At 35.0% G+C, this 17,425-nt stretch overlaps 1 protein-coding gene across 1 annotated transcript in view; it reads left to right on the plus strand.

The window, feature by feature from the left end:
* Nucleotides 1-17,425, plus strand: part of Hdac9 (histone deacetylase 9) — an 861,354-nt gene that overhangs the window by 483,615 nt on the left and 360,314 nt on the right. The window lies entirely within an intron of this gene.

The following is a 17,425-nucleotide window of genomic DNA, read 5'->3' on the forward strand; positions in this document are numbered from 1 at the left end:
GGGTTCTGCTGGTCTTTGTACACAATGATGAATACATTCTTCAAATTAAGGAGAGCATAATGCAGAACAGCCCAGACTCACTCTTCACAGCTTTACAAGAACAGTAAAAACAAGTACTCTTTTCTCCAGTTTTCAGGACTCTTTTACTTGGAGGCCTTGGGGGTAGAGGGGAAGAAAGAATCTGCTTTACCTGTCCATTCTGGAAGTTTGGATAGAGTTGATTATGACTCTTAATGTAGAATGAGTGAAACTCTGACCAGCATTCATCTTTCCAAAGGGCAGTTCTGACCCTGGTACTCTCTTACTGAAAATTTGTGTGATTTTTCACACATGCTTTGGTTCTTTCCTCAGTGAACTTTTCATATCCAAATTGCCTGCTCATTCTTCAAAAGCCATTTTAACTACTACAACTTACAGGGAACATTCCCCAATTCTCTACCTTCCCTGACTGAAGCTGTGATGTTGGAATCTTTTACAATTGAGTTCCCTTAATTTGCCCTTGCCTCCTCTGTAATAATGACATTTACTCAGTGGCAGGATTTATGTTTTAGTTTCGTAGCCTCCATGATAGCAATCAAACTATTTTCATGTGAATATACCTTTGTCTTTCAAAAAATGTTTTTGGCTATGACCAACTGATGCACAACATAAATGCACACACATATCTGAAAACAAAACAAAGCATACTCTTTTTTTCCTGTAAGGTCTTTTCGATTTATTTTATTTAAAATGTTGATAAGAACACAATACATTTCTGTCAAATCCATCCTGCTGTGAAATATTACAAAAGGTGATCATGTAAGTTTATAAAACAAATACTATAATTGCCAGAGAAATGCACTGAGACATTTGTGATATAGACCATGTTTTAGGAATGGAGAATATAATGTTAAGAGGAACATAATAACTAATTAGATGTTGATAGTGATTTACCTGCTCAGACACTGCATCTTTCCACTGATAAAAATGCAGCAAACTACTTTCGTGTGATATTCAGTGAGGAGTAAATAGATAATCACTGGGTTTTGAGATCACAAGTAGCAGGGATAATACATACATTTTAAATATATTTGTTAAGTAATACTTTTGAAGAGAATCAACAACCAGCTATGTTTACATAGTAGAAACAGATTACATTGGACACTATGTGCCCGTCGTCATTCTGAACGTTCTACCTGCATATGTTATGCACACAGTAATCCCCAAAATATAATTCATTAATTTTTATCAGTTTTATAGATAAGAGAACAATCGGAGGTTTAATAATTTCACTCAGTTTTCATTTTATTTACCAAAGCAGCATGTACAATGCCATGTCTGAAGACAGGAATTTTATTTCAGAATCTGGTCCCTTAACCTTTACACTTTGTTCAGAAATAACCCATATCTAGTATCATTGAAAAAGGCAATTTTACTAAAATCAAAGTACTACATTGCATCCATCCCAGTAAAAGTAGAAATTTATAACAATTAGGTTGTACTATTTGCAAGTTAACTTCAGTCCAATAATGAGTAATGTTCAAAATGTTTTAGAAATAGCATGCTAGTTTGGGCTATTCATTTCATTGTAAGGCCAATTGTGACAAACATTTTTCCATTGAAAGGAAATTATTCAAAAACCACAAATTGATATGTTCTTTCTACATCTAAATATTTAACTTTTTTTTCCAAATAAACTATTCCAAAAGTATAATATCATCATTGAAAGTTGGGATTTCCAAATGTTTGTCACAAATAAGTATAAGAACTAATTTGTTGATCAGTGACAGAATTCTGAGAACTGGAAATGTAAAATTAGTGCCAAAATATGTCAGTTTGCAGTTTCTATACACAAATAAATTATTTTCCAAATCTGGTACATTTGTATAGGGGAACAGAGGACTGTGGACTCATTATGTTATTCACTTACAGTTGTAAGAAAAACATGAAGAATATTTCTCCAGCTTTTATAAATGTTGGTACAGACAGATCCATTATGTTTTCCATTACTATTGCGTATGCATACATGTCAAGTAACTTCCCTTTGGATTCATTATTAGAATAATATTTATCTCTCTCCAAGAATTAGTGTGCTTATGTATTGCAAATATAATGATTTTATGGGCTGTACAGAAAAGAAAGATGAGAGGGATGGAGGAGGGGGGGGAGAGAGGAGAGAGAGAGGGAGGGAAGGAGAGAGGGGCGAGAGAAAAGGAGGGTGGAGAGAGAGAAAGAGAGAGGGAAGAGCTTATGGTAGTGGAGAGGTTGGGAAGTGAAGAGGACTTAAGGATAAGCACAGCAATGGTAGAGTCTTGAAAAGATTTCCAGAGAAATTCAGGGTAGGAAAAGAAGATGAGATGTAGAATTCAGTGATGAACTCTGCAACAGGAGGCAAGAAGAGAAATAACATGTTGGATATTTCAAGGACAACATTGGTAACATTATAATACCTTTCAATTGCTTAAAAATAAGTACAGAATCTGTACTGAGAAAATCGCAGAGATGCAAGACATAAGGCCACAGGAAAATACAGAGGCAGGAATGGAGATGCTGCTACATAAGGGAACCTCATAACTCTTGGCCTCACCTCTTAAGGTCCAGATTCTAAAAGGAGAATGTAAAAGGCAAAAATCAGGAAGTTTATGTTTACAGTCGCTCTTTGAGTTTTTAAAAATTGTCAATGTTAAAAGGTGAAACTTTAGACTGACTAGAAAAGTATTTTTGAACCATATTGGTAGAAATTATATTCAAGGGCATAGTCTAAGAAATTGTATATTTTTAACTTAGAACTAGAAGGAAAATAAAGGTGAGTAAGAACTGAATAGCAGCTCAGGGATTTAGGTGGTGATCAATGAGACTTCTTCCTCTGACATTGAGTATATTTTGCCTTTGGGCTGCTTCAAAGAATGAAGATTGGAAGGGACTGAAAATATTATGATCAGTCATTTATTTTTGTCATTCTTCCCAGAGTTTCATTACTAATCTTCAAATTCAAGCTATTGCAAAGAAAGAAATAGTTTTCACAGTGGCCCCATTCAGTCTTGCTAAATGAGACAGGAGAAAAAGGAAATGCGAACAAACTTTTATTCGGCACTTACTCTGGGCCAGAAGTTGTGGTCACTCTGAGCACACAGAGCTGATTAAGAGACAGTTTTTGATTTCAAGTTACTCAGAGTCTGTTTCCAATAGACTTTGTGCAATTATACCCTTAATACAGTATCTTCTGGGTTTACCAATTAACAGGCTCCTTTAATATTGCTTCCAAACCCTCAAAATCCAGCCCTCTCCTGAAAAGTGAATTTTAAAAAATAAAAAAATTATGTAGATGGACCACCCTGTGATGTTGCTATAATTGTTGTCTTTTTTCTTTAGTTATCAGACTCTGAGCCTATTTTTATCATCACCTATAATATGATTGGGTTCCGAATAATGTTTATTTAGCACCTATTCCAAAATAATTCTGTACTAGGTTATGATGTTGTAGAAATCTATATCTTCCAATGCAGTTCTTTAGTCTCTTCTAAGTCAATATTTTCAAAGGACACCAGGGATTCCCAAATCATTTTCAGTGGAATTTTTCTCAGGCTTTTCCTTCTTTCCTTCTTTTCTCCCTTCTTCCCTCCCTCCCTCCCTCCTTCCTTCTCTTTCTACATTCCTTCCCTCCGTGGCTTTTAACCAGTTGATCACCCCATGCTCCTTGGAGTTTTAGTTTTGTATGCTTCCATTCATCTGTTTTTCCCCCTCTGTTTTCTACTAAGGCATGCATCACATCTGTAGGCCATGAAAAATGGGATCTTCAAGTTCAATCATGCCTTCTTCTGTTGTTTTCATTTTTCTGTTTTAATCATCATCACTATCTAATGATGTTAGTTCTTATCCATTCTGATAGGTCAGTATTTCTAATGTTAAGGCCTAACTCAGGTTTCTCACCTGTTATGTGAACCCTGATCAGGACAATGTTCATCTTTTCCCTTAAGTTATTTTTATGAGGTCTAAATCCACATCTCTACCTGTCAGCCCTTTTGTAGACTGCACACAGTGTTTCTAAGATGTCCTAAACAGGCATAGAAGTTGACACCCATCTTCCACCTCAGGAATTTCTTCTCCTCCTGATTTCCCCATTCTACTAATGCCAGTGTCATGCAGCCTCCACCTTAAGACTCAAGTCTGACCCCATCACCTTCTTTCTCTCTCCTCTTGTCCAGTCTATCATCAGGCCAACACATTTTTCCACTTGCTTTTTTTCCCTTAAGAAGGAATCGTCTTGATTTTCTTTTTTTTTTTTTTCCCTTCCATAACGCCTAGTATAAATACACAGAGCAAGTACTCAGGAAATATTTCTTGAAAGGAGTGTCGCATTTTCCTTCTCTTGTCGGATGCTTAGTACTCCTTAAGAAATGGTGAATCATAATTAAAGCCAACAAAATAAGAATCAGAACAACATTCTCATTTTTTTCCACCACTCGCTCAAGTACATTTAAACCACCTGAAATAGAATAAACTGGTTAGAAAAACAAAGTTGTTCTTTGAGCCCCTACAGAACATAAATTCAGTGAAAATCTGTTCAAACCACAACTCTAATTAAAGGTTTTAGCTGCCAAATAATATGTTCTGGTTAAAGCCAAGTTAGCATTATGGAGTGTTTCATGAATAACAGCACAAGCTTTATACTTTGCTGTTGATTTTCTCATGGGAAACTCATGTGAAGGAGAGTGATACCTCCCTGTTGACTTTAACTTTTAGAAAGGCAAAGCATGCTGAAATTGTACATAATTCTCTTCTAAAGAAAAGGAAATAGCATTTCAATGGTTTTCCTCAGTGTCTTATTGAGTTATGGTGGGGCACAATTATGTCTGTTAAATTGATTTACCAGATGGAAGGTTACATTTTATATTTAGCTGATTAAGTTGTAGGAGCCTGGGATTGTATCTCATTCCATAAAGATCTTATATAAAAGCAAAAATATTTTAATTAACTACAATTTGAAACTAATTAGAGGTTTAAATTGGTTCTCCTCCTCTTTTATTTACGTTGAACTAAAAAGGGACTGTTCTGAAAAATAGTCTTTATCATAGAGTTTTTGGCTTAATAATTTAATACCTCAATTGGAATCTAAAGAAAAAGAAAAGGAAAATGTTCCCACTCAAGACTTGGAAATTGTTTGCTTATCATGGTTATTTAATTAGGTACAAAGTACTCTCAGTTTTTTAAGGTTACAATAAATAACTCTTAACTTATACCCTCATGAAACTTTCACAGAAAGATTTAAAAGGAAAAATTATCCTTTTTGCCTTTCTTTTTAAACTGTTCAATTTTTTTGCAAATAAATATATTAAAGTCTTTACCTTTGTAGAAACTTAAGTGTGATAAAGCAATAAATTAATTTTAAATTATTATCCCAACACTTTTGGTTATGGGCATATATCATTAATAGTTCTCTTTGATATCCTTCTTTATCACCTTAAAAATAAGATACAAAACAGCACAATAAAACCAAATTTATTTAAAAGCAGTATTTCAGAATCTTCAGACTTCCAAACAGTGCCAGTTTGGGAATTCATTAGTTGTCTCTATTGGTTCCCTTTGGGTGCTTTAATAAATTACCACAAACACAGTGAAAACAATGCATATTCATTACCTTCCATTTTAGAAGTTTGAAGTCCAAAATGGGTCTCACTGTGCTAATGTCAGGGTGTCAGCTATGCTGTACACCTCTCTGGAGTCTCAGGGGCAAATCCATTTTCCCACATTTCCCAGCTTCTGGGAGCTGCTGCATTCTCTGGTTGTGGATGCTTTCCATTTTCAGTGCCAATAATAATCAGTCTAGGTTTTCTCAAGCTATATCACTGCTTGTCTCTTTTATATTTTAAAAGAACCCTAGTGATTGCCATTGGGCCCACTTATTTAATCCAGTTTAATCTCCTTATCTTTAAGTCAGCTGATCAACAATCTTAGAAATCTTCAATTCCCCTTGGAGCATGTAAAGTGACATATAGTCAGTCCTCTGTATCCTCAGGTTCTACATCTGCAGATTCAACTAGCTGGGGATCAAAAATATTTTTAAAAAATGCCTGCACTGAATGAACATGACTCTTTTTTCTTTGTCATTATTCCCTAAACAGTATATAAAGCATTTACATTATTCCCTAAACAGTATGTGGTATAATAAGTATTTACATAGAATTTGCATTGTATCTGTTATAAGTACTCTAGAGATGATTTAAAGGGTATGGGAGGATATGCACAGGTTACATTCAAATGTAATGCCATTTTATATGAGGGACTTGAGCATCCAAGACTTCAGTGTCCACAAAGCAGGGGAGGGGAGGTATCCTGGAACCAGTCAGTTCACAAGTTATGAGGAATAGAACATAGACATCTTTGGATTGGACTATTATTCTTCCTATCCCAACTGCTTAGAGTTTTTATTTTGAAATTTTCTATAGTATACTTGGTCATACTACCAGTTTACCATTTTATTTGAAATACTACTGAAGTTTCTTCATCCCCAAATCATCTAGAGAATGTAGACTACATAGAAGGTGTTTAACAAAAAGTCTCTGGAAAAGGGTTCTAGGTGACTTGAATAAATCCAGAGATGAAATTTTGCCTTTTATATACTTTGACAGAGATAATGGTGTTTCCTTATAAATACACACTAAAAGGAAAAGTCATGATTTATGGTGGAATAAAGCTGCAGATTCCATTGAGGCAGAACTGAATTACCGAGAACATTCCAAAACCACAAAGTTTATAAAGTCAAAATTTACAAAGGAAAATAGATAATAATAACCTCCTTAAGGACTTAGAAGGTTTTGAAAGGGGAAAGGAGCAAGAGATGAGGTGGTATCTGGGTAGAAGACAGATACCTGTTGGTGGGAAGTTAGTGCTGCTCCTTCATTGCTGGCACTGCCGAAGCAGGACACCTAATGTCAGAGGGGTTTTGAATTTTTTTTTATAGTTAAGATATTATTAGATTTATTTAAGAGTATTTCATCAATTTAGATATCTTAACATATAATTCTTTTTCTATTAGCTGTTCAAAACATTACATAGCTCTTGACATATCATATTTCATACATTTGATTCAAGTAGGTTATGAACTCCCATTTTTCTCCCGTATACAGATTGCAGAATCACATCGGTTACACATCCACGTTTTTACATACTGCCATACTAGTGTCTTTTGTATTCTGCTGGGAGTGGGGATAGTAGAGGGTTTTGAATTTTGAAGAGCCAAGCAGACTAGTGATTGCACCTGAAGGCTTAAAATTAAGAGAGGGAGCATTCTAAGTAGCAAGAAGTGGATTGTTAAAAATATGTGTATATGAGAAGATTGACCAGAAAGCCACCTGAACTAAGCAAAATGATGTGATTCCCTAGAGAGACTCTTCTTCATGGTGACCTAATCCAGAAACATGGGAGCTGCAAGGAGCTCTTAGTTCTCCTTTATCTTATCAGATAAAGTTTGTTCTGAAGCCTCCTCTTTTTTTAATCAAGCCTGCTGTTTTAATTCATTCCCATTTATTTCAATCCCTTTATTTCAATCCCCAGTTACTGACCTTTCTCTGTTTTCAGATTCATTTGTCCATTAAGCCATTTATCTTTTAAAATTTAAATCTAGTCTTCCTATCCGCTTATTTAAAAAAAACATTTACTTTTGCATTCTCTTCTGAGACATACAAGACAAGTTCTTCCATGGCAAGCACAACCTCTCCCGCCTCCCTAGCCTTCTCTCTTGCCTCCACCACCTTATAGAGGTCCTAGAGCTACTAAACTGGAAGTTCATGGACAAATGTTTCTGTTTTGCACTCACACAAGTTATTTAACACCTGGTTTTCCAAATGCTCCTTGCATTTGGAAAAAAACTAAATGTTTTTTCTTTGGGTCATCTCTAAATGCTCAGCTGACACATGCTCCCCCTCTGTTAAGCTTTACTTGGTCCCTTCGTCTCCAATATTCATTGTGTTCTTTATGACAAGTATATATGCCCAAATATACCTGGACACACTTCTGTGCATGAATTTCTATATTAAAAGTAAAATTCTCTACTCAATTGAGCAAACCTTGAGGAAAATATAGCTTATTTGGTATTGTATCCCCAGCATCTTCAAAGAACTCATAATAGGCACTTAATAACTTTCTCATGTAGATATAAATATATGGACTACAATAGGAGTTTACATCCACAAATAGGACTATTTTTAACATTTTATTTAAAATAGTATGTATGTTATGTGGGAAAATTAAAAAAATACTTTGTATTTGAAAAATTAAAGCATAAAAGAATTAGCATATGAAGGCGTTTTAAGCTGTGTGGGATATGGGATATGGAGTCCCTTGACTCCAAAGCATGGTATTTGTGATGCTTGCCAGAAAAATGAAATTCCTTCTGCATTCCACATCTGATCTATAAGACCTCTTGCCATAACATTCAGCATCACAAAATTCTTAGGCATTAAAAAAAAGAAGTTCAGCTACTTCTCAACATTTAAAATCCAGACTTTTAATGTAAGTTTCCTTTCATGCTTGGATACATTTATAAACATGCATTCATTCCTTTAAAATCATTTTATTGACTGCTATCATGAACCTATGTAGTTGTTAGGTACTGAGAACAGACAAAAAAATCTATTACAGTGTTCACTGTTCTGAGCACTCTCTGCAATATAGTAGTTTCAGTGATTCAGTGAGTACTTGAACCACATTGTAGTGTCTTGAGGTTAAGGAAATGATGGTGGCAAGTACAAAGCTACTTAAAAAATAAAGCTTGACTTGAATTAAAATTCAAATGCAGGAAATAGAAAGTAAGATCTGTGTCTATTTGAATGTGAAAGATTTAAGTATGAACTATATATTGAGAGAAAAGAGCCAAAAAGAGAGAGGATTTAAAGACATATATTAAGTGTATATATTTTCATTTGATATTCCTTTTCCCAGCACTATGTCTAGTCCTCATTTCTCAAAATTGTGGGCATCCTCCCTAGGGTGTGGGATATGGTTGTTCCCTTTGCTTAGCACTGTACTCCCCTCCCACTGTTATCTGTCAGCATTTCACTCAGCCCTGGGGCGTCATCCTTTAAAGCAAATGAAGTTCTTCTTTACAGCCACAACACTCTGCTTATACTTATCACAGGGCATTGATCATAGCCAGGCTGATGTTCACTCTTGCTAGGCATTAGCAGTAAAGCTGTCCACCTTATCTCTGAGGCAGATGCCTGAGCATTTCACACACCCTTTTCCCCATCCTTCAACTCCTCCTTTCTTTAAATAACTAGTGGGTTTATACCGTATAATAGGCATTGCTTTGATGCTTAAAAAGAACAATGGAATATAACTAAATATGCTTCCATTCCTCATGAAATTTGAAGCCTTGGTTCTCATAATTATTTCATAGCTGTTTATTGAATTTAATTAAACAATAAAATCAGGTCAACAGGAGGTTTTAATTTTAACTATAAGAATAATTTAAGTATTTTACAACTTATAATTTGTTTCTGTCCAGAATCATATTGCTTGATTAAACTATATTTATCTGTTAAAATGGTAGATTGTATGCAAAATGTCCAAAAATTTTGAATAAAACCATAATTCACTCCTTGTCCCAGTTTTTTTTAAAAGGGCAGTATTGACTATCACTTTTTGCATTCATTCATTCACTCATTAAATGTGTTTTACCGAGAGCCATCTAAGCCAGCTGATCACTAAGAAGCTGCTTGGCTGATAATACCACTGTTAGGTTGAGGCATCTGAGTGTCCTGTCATGGGCTTTGAGCTCCAGGGGCCCCTGTTCTGGCGTACTGGGTGATGCAGGGAAATGCCATCCCAGAGCTATTAGTCCTCTTGGGGTCATGCTCCCTTACCCAGGTCCCCACTCTAGCTTCTCATGCTATTCTGAGCTGTTTTAGGTAACTTAGGAATATTCTTTCCCATGTATGCCTGTTAGTATATTTTTTCTAGTCATTAGGAGGATGTCATTGGTCAGTATTTTTGTTCTGATATGTGAAAGTAACCCAGTAATTAAATTCATCTTTAAACTGATGGAAGGAAATATGAATAGCTATAGAGATTCATAATAATATGTCGCTGTGCTGTCTTTCAAAGTAAAACACTACAGACCAACTACATACTCAACATTATCATACACTTAAATAAGACATATCATACGTAAATGTTCATAGATAGTGTGAACTATGTCCATGTATTTTTTTAAATATATAATTGTGTGGAAAGAGACACATAACCACACATACAATTTGGTTCTCACTTTCAATTTCTTTTACAATAAAACACAAAGGAAATGTGCTGGAAAGTGTCCTCAGTTGTCCTAGTCTTAAGCATCTCAATCATGTATGGCATAGATAACCAGAAGAAAATAATAAATGTGATTACAAAATAAACACTTTTCAGAAGATTTCACTGTAAATTGTGTAATATAAGTAATGTTTACCAAAATCATTTTTATAAAAGGATAACTGTTTTTTTTACCAAATAAACTTTTTTATGTTTGCAGTAAGAGAATGGAAATATGTTTGCAGTAGTATTTTTCAATTGAAGGGTTCTTCAGGAAATTACATTCATATATTTCTATAAATATGACTAGTTATTAGAAGCCAAAATTTCCCCAGTGATTTTAAAAGACTTTTATATATGAATTTCATATTGTTAAATTGTTATAATTAAAAATAGATTAGAAATTTTGATCCTTAATATTAAAGTGTATAAAATCTTGACTCACAACATTAAAGATTCATATTACCCAAGCCAAAAAAAGGCATAAGTTGTGATACATTTATTGCGTTATTATTACCAAACTCTACTTTTGAAAATACATAGCTTTTGTCTAATTATGAAACTCATAATTAGCATAGCCTATCTCTTTTGATCAACTAGATTAAAGGCTCCTACTCTGTCCCCAAAGTTTCTTTCCTAATTGTAATGTGTATTCAGTTGAACAGTTCACATGGGACATGGATTTCTGCATGACTAGTAAGAGGAGAGACAGGGGCAGGTCCTATTCCAGGAGGCCCAATCATCATCAGGGACAGAGAGTAAGCAAGTGATAGATTTCACGTTTGGTTCCAAGTGACAGAATGTTTGAAATGCCAACTTTTAAGGCAGCCCTTTGAGTGAGAGATAGCAGGAGAAACTCTTGAGAAAAACAGCCCATTGGATAAGGTAACAGCTGTCCAGTACATTCAGAAAGAATGGACAATGCCACTAAAGGAATTGGAGGCTGACAGTGGAGGCTGGACCTCCATTTAGTAGCCTTTAGAGATAAATGTTCATGGCAGGTGGAATTGTTGAATATCTTGTTAACATTCTTTAGTGTAAAGAAACATTAATCTAGTGCTTAATCTTGATGAATAATTATCTTCCTTAGTATTAGGAAATAGTATGTTCTAAATAGTATTAACATAAATAATAATATTTTATCACAGTGAGAAGTAGTTCTTTTTCACCTTTTGATAATTTCCAATGAGAACAGAGATTTTCCACATACTATGATATGTAGTATTGACCTTTTTGTCTAAATTATTGATGTAAAGAGTAGTCATAACCTAAGAGTAAAAGTGAACAGAAATAATGTCCATATAGTACATTAATGTGTTGCAATATGTTTAAAAAACAAATTAATAGAGTAGAATTTATAAATAGATCAATTCAAAAAGTAGGGAAAATATGTAAAGTCAGTTATTAATAAAAAGTCTTTTAAATATACTAAGTAAAAGTTCAGAAAAGGATTATTGCTATTTCATTGTTTTTATAGATAACATTCATTAGGCTCAGGAGTCTTCCAGTCAGAGCCATCTAACCCTCTAGTTATTTTTTATCTTGTTTATTGTGTTTTAACCTAGGTTTCTTAGCCTTATGACGCATGCATTTATTCAACATCAATGTGACAGCCAATTGGCTAAACTTTTTCTACCTCTTTAATCCTTTACCAAGATGTGTGATAAGGAATGTCATTCCTTTTTTATAGATGATGAAATGATCCACAGATTGATCAGCTTATCTGGCATATGGTTAGTCCATGAAAGAATTACCATTGAAATCAAGACTATGGTCTCATTATGTCAGAGGCCTGCATACTTCTACAAAAGGTTGTTTGTGTGTTTGTATGTGTGTTTACACGAACAGATCATGACACTGAACTCTCATGTACACTATCACACACACACACACACACACACACACACACATCCTAGTGAAAAGACAAGTCTAGGATGCCATTTACTGTGCCTTAGAATCCTGGTTTTATAACCTGTGTGTCTACTACCTAACTTCACTATCTATTTCCCAGTTTTTGTTCTCATACCCTAAGTTTGGTCCGAACCATACAGATCAATATGAGAACAAAGATTTGAAATACCTTTACTTCGCGCAACATTCTTTCCGTGTTTTGTTGACTTTAGTTCAATTTTTTTTTTTCCTTCAAGTGAGAAGATAAAAGTTTTAGGTTTTCTCATTTATTTTAGTGTTGTTTTCACTAGATCAATTTTTTGCAAACCCAGGGTCTCATGCATAATATTTTTTGCAAGTTTATCATTTTAGCAGAAAATTGCATTTAATTGAATATGCTAGTAGAAAGTGTGCTCTCTGTTTCTGTGATTAATTGAGATATAGATGGTTATGGGTGTGGGGTAAAAATAGAAAGATAATTAGTTCAAGTAGCCATAAAATGCATTCACATGTAAGCAGAACTTCTCCCCATCTAGTGATTTCTTTCTGGGCTCTGAGGATTAGCATCCCATTAGTAAGTTTCTAGCATAGAAGTCTTCAGCCTCTGGGGAGAGCAGAGCATTAAAAATGGAACTAACTCTAACTGCAAACTGAGTCAGCACACTGGGTCATTAATTCTAGGGCTTAGGTACATATCATGCTGAGCTTTGGTGTATGGGCTTCTGAAACTGTTAGTAGTAAGTTTATAGAGCATTGCAAGGATTATATGATGGCTAGCTATCATCCCATTCTTCACTTTCTCCCCTGAGATAGGTCTGGTGACTCAAAACCAGTATTGAAATCTAGGCAGAATCTTTTCCTTAAACCATTGGATAAGGGCCCCTTCTTTACAGAAAGTATGTATTATATATTTTGCAAAAACAGGTTAATGTTGCACTTACATATAAGTAGTTCCTAGTTTTTAGAAAGTTATGACTTCAATTTATGAAGATGAAAAAAAATCACAGTGTCTCAAATATTATCCTCTCTACAATTGAAAATTATGCCTTTCTCGTGTTTCCACCTACCAATAGAGATGGTGACTAGATTGGCTTTCTTTAGAAATGTTAATGGTATTCACATGATTGCACTTACATGTGGAGTCTGAAATATCTGAACCCATAGAAGTAAACAGCAGCATAGTGGTTATCAGAGAATGAGGGTTACACAAAGTCTCAGCCAGGTAGGAGGAATATGTGTTGGTGTTCTATTACACAGAGGGTAATTGTAGTTAACAATATCATATTATAATCCACAAGAGTTAGCAGAAAGGATTTTGAATGTTCTCCTCAAAAAGAAATTATGACTTTTTTAGATGAGGGATTACTTAAGTAGCACGAGTTGCTCAATTCACAGTGTATAAAGGTAGCAAAACATCACACTATGCGCCATAAGGATGCACACTTATTATCTGTTAATAATAGTTTTAAAATAGAAATAATAGAAAAATTAAAAACATGTTCAAATTCCTTTCTGAGAGTAAAATTTATGGAAATATTTAATATTTTCAAGGTATATATAGCATTCTCCAATTTCTAATCGTCTTCGCTTACCCTTTTGGGGGATACTTTTTGAGGATCTCTGACAGTTGTTATTATCTCCTTTAATCATCCCAGAGTAACAGACTTATTAATAACTGCCATTCACTGATTGCTCACCCCAGGGTTTCTTAGACTTGGCACTACTGACATTTGGATCCAGATAATTCTTTAAGCTATTTGGCAGTTCCCCAATACTCATGACCAAAAACATCTCCAAACATTGCCAGGTATCCCTTGGGGGCAAGCTCTTCCCTAGTTGAGACCCAGTGACTTCCCCTTTCAGGACATTTTGATTCTACCATGACTGCTACCTCCAATGTACTGTGTTAATCAGGGCCCTGGCAGAAACAGGCCTTTGTGGCGTGGGTCATAGACTTTTATGAAGGACTGCTTGCAATGAAGTGAGCAGAGTTAAAGGCACTGTGGAGGGATGTGGAAGAACTAGAAAATAGCTGCAGAAGGAAGCCACTTCTATTCCCAGGACTAGAGAAATAAGAGGAGTAAATTGTTCTTGAGTGTCAGAGAATTGAAGCCATGAATCAGGTGCCTCCAGAGGGAAGTGCAGTTGGAAGGGTGCAAAGCTATGGCCAATGGTGAGCACCATACCTGAGAGAGTACAGGATACACTCTTCCCTCCCTGATCTTTGATCATTTTGCAACCAGTGTATCCTGTCAGTAGATTGAGTCCAGAAGAAATCTAACCACTCCAGCAAAGGCGTAGAATGGTGTCCTTCTGGGAACCAGTTGCCACGGGTGCTGAGAAGGAAGAAAAATGGAATCTGTTGGGCAGATGAAGAAAATCCAGATACAGCAATCCCCGTTATAACATGAGAAATGGGGATTTAAAGATGTCGAGTAATCCATTCAAAGCTAGATAGCTAATGTGTGGAGTCAGTGTTTACTTGCACACCTCTTTAACTCCAGGACTGCATTATGTGGGTGTCAGCTGATTTGGATAAATGAGCAGATGTTCAATGAGTCTATGAATTTTTCAAGGTCAGTGTTTGTTTTTTTTTTTTAATTAGATGGTAGATGCAAGACTAGAATGCAGTCCTTATTCCTATTCTGGAGTTTGCTTCCTGAAGAACTAATATGTTCAGCTCTTCCTCAAATAGATATGAGAGTAAAAGCTATCTACCAAAACTTGAAAATCATTTCTTTATGAAGGGTCTGTGAAATTCTAGGCTTCTCGTTGAATGTTTAAATGATATTTGCTGTTTTTTCAAGCTGTCATCAGTTTTGTGTCTTGACTGTGGACACCGAGTCCCAGCTGGTGCAGTGTGTTAGGAAAAGTTAGACAAGACTGAGAATCAGGAGATTTGGCATTCAGTCCTGGCTCAGCCATTCCTAGCTGGGTAACCATCACCAGTACTGCTAATAAAATAGATTCCATACGCTTTTTCTTTCCTTTTGCATTCAGCTAGATCTTAGTTCTTCTCAGGTTCTGAGTGGGTGACCATATCTTGGTGAAAGTGGGGAAAGTATTAGTTTTTGTTTCACAAATGAATGATCAGGCTCAGGAAGTACTAGAGTCTCATTGAGAATCCCCTAGCTGGGAAGGGGTGAGGTGCAGACTCAACCCCACATCTGCTCCCTGAAGATGCACTGTCTTTGCTATTCCACCCACTGCAACTGACTTTCTATGGACAGCGAGTTTGTAGCATTTAATCTATTAGGTTCCATCATAAATTTCTGTCTATATCTGAGAGTCTGTGATTTGGGTCCCAAGGTTACGGACAAAGCTGCAGAGAGGATGTCAATGTAGTTAGCACCGAGAGACTCCTAGTACCTCATTTTTCTTCTAAGAAAAAAAACTTTGCAGATTTTTTAGAGTTAAGATTGATATTTTAAATGAATTTTAAAATAAATGTGTACATGGCAACAAAACTAAGTAAATTAATACAGTCCTATTTTCTTACTTTATGCCTGGGTAAGTTAGGTGTTAGCAGTTGAGATTCAGTCTTATGCACTTTGGTAAAATGGGCTTTTAGCCCCAGAAGTTATGAAAGGAACGGTAACACATTTCAGTTCTCTGTCACACTGATCATCTTGTTGTCAGCCCCTGGTCTCTTCCCCACCTCTTTATTTTCTACTTTTACAATATTTTTCAGGCCTTCGCTTTTTTACCTTTTCAATATTTTCAGGCATAAAATCAGGTACCCAACATATACATACTAAAAACAAACAAACAAAAAACAAAACAAAACAGAAACTTTCTGTCCTTTATGTATTTGATCCAGTCTTTATTTCACCTAGCCAGTTCCAAGAAAGCAAACAGAAGAATTTTCAGTACTAGTATAAAACTACAGATAATGGAAAAAAGAAAAACAGAGAAAAATAATTATAAATGTTTGAAGCCTGAAAGTGAAAGAAGGGGAAAGAGTGTAAGGTCCCCTTTTGATCTCATTTGTCTGGCAAAAATATAAATTCCTTCAAAAACAAAAGTTCTTTCACTAATTAAGAAGTCCAGCTGTATTATTACATTGTATCTGCTTCAGATAGTGGTGCTTTGGAAAATTATCTTACAATTTTTATACTGTTTATTCTTAAGGAAAGGTAGAGGAGCATTATCTTCAATATTTAGAAAAGACCAGATTACTTGGGTACAGATCACTTTTACCCCTGTTACCTTGGGCAAGTTACTTATCCTCTGTAGTTTGGTTGGGTTTTTTTGTTTATTTTACCAGTATTATCATATTATAAACAATATCTATGCCATATGGATGTTCTTTGGGTCAAACAAGTTAATATTGATAAGAACAGTACTGGAACATAGAAAGCATGATATTAATATTAGTTGTCATGAGAAATATCCTTTCTGTCACCACCATCATCATTAAAAATACCCTTTCTATCATCATCATCGACTTCTATTACAGAGACCCAATCCAATGTTTCCATTCTTCTAAAATTTGATTTTAAAATCCTCATAAATGAAAACTGTAGCTTCACTATTTAGAATAATGTAACCAAAGAAATAATAGCATAAGTATAATATTTAATATAATAAATAATATTTGTATGTATATTGGATAACCTAATTTCAGACTTTCACTTCTAAGACTTGGTCAGTCTCCCTTTCTAGATGATGGTATAATGAGTACATAGAAAGTTTTATTCACAGTGACTCTGGCTGGTGTGGTGTTATTTCACTGAGTATGTTTTCCCAGGGTTTTAGGTTAGAAACTACTGACAAAGAAATATTCCAGGAGTCAGAATTAGACATAAATTATATGCTACAGAGGTGTCTTCTTATTACCAGAAGTCAGGTCAAAGTCTCAAAAATCACATTAAGTTACTGCTTTTGTGGTTATTGAGTTTCACCCTTGAGAGAATTAAGAGGCCTGACAATGAAGTATAATAAATCTTACTCTGACCCAAACATGATTAGTGATTAAACTTCCCATGAACGATCCCAATCCTACTAGATGAACTAAGTAGAAAACTGATTTTTTTCCTCCCTTTGCACATTAATGTTTAGATAAGTAGAAAAACATTTCACGTGTTTTATAAAAAATGATCACTATATGTGTCTGTTTAATTATTTTAGAGTCAATGCCTTATGTACATGCTTGGGTTTTTAAATTTGAGAATGAGAAGGGAGCAAGGAAAGGTTTAGACTTTTTCTTTAAACACAGGAGCAAATGGCTCTTTATTTTTTAATTTTTATCTATTTTCTTTGT

The sequence above is a fragment of the Marmota flaviventris genome, chromosome 1 (genome assembly GCF_047511675.1).
Source record: "Marmota flaviventris isolate mMarFla1 chromosome 1, mMarFla1.hap1, whole genome shotgun sequence".
NCBI lineage: Eukaryota > Metazoa > Chordata > Mammalia > Rodentia > Sciuridae > Marmota > Marmota flaviventris.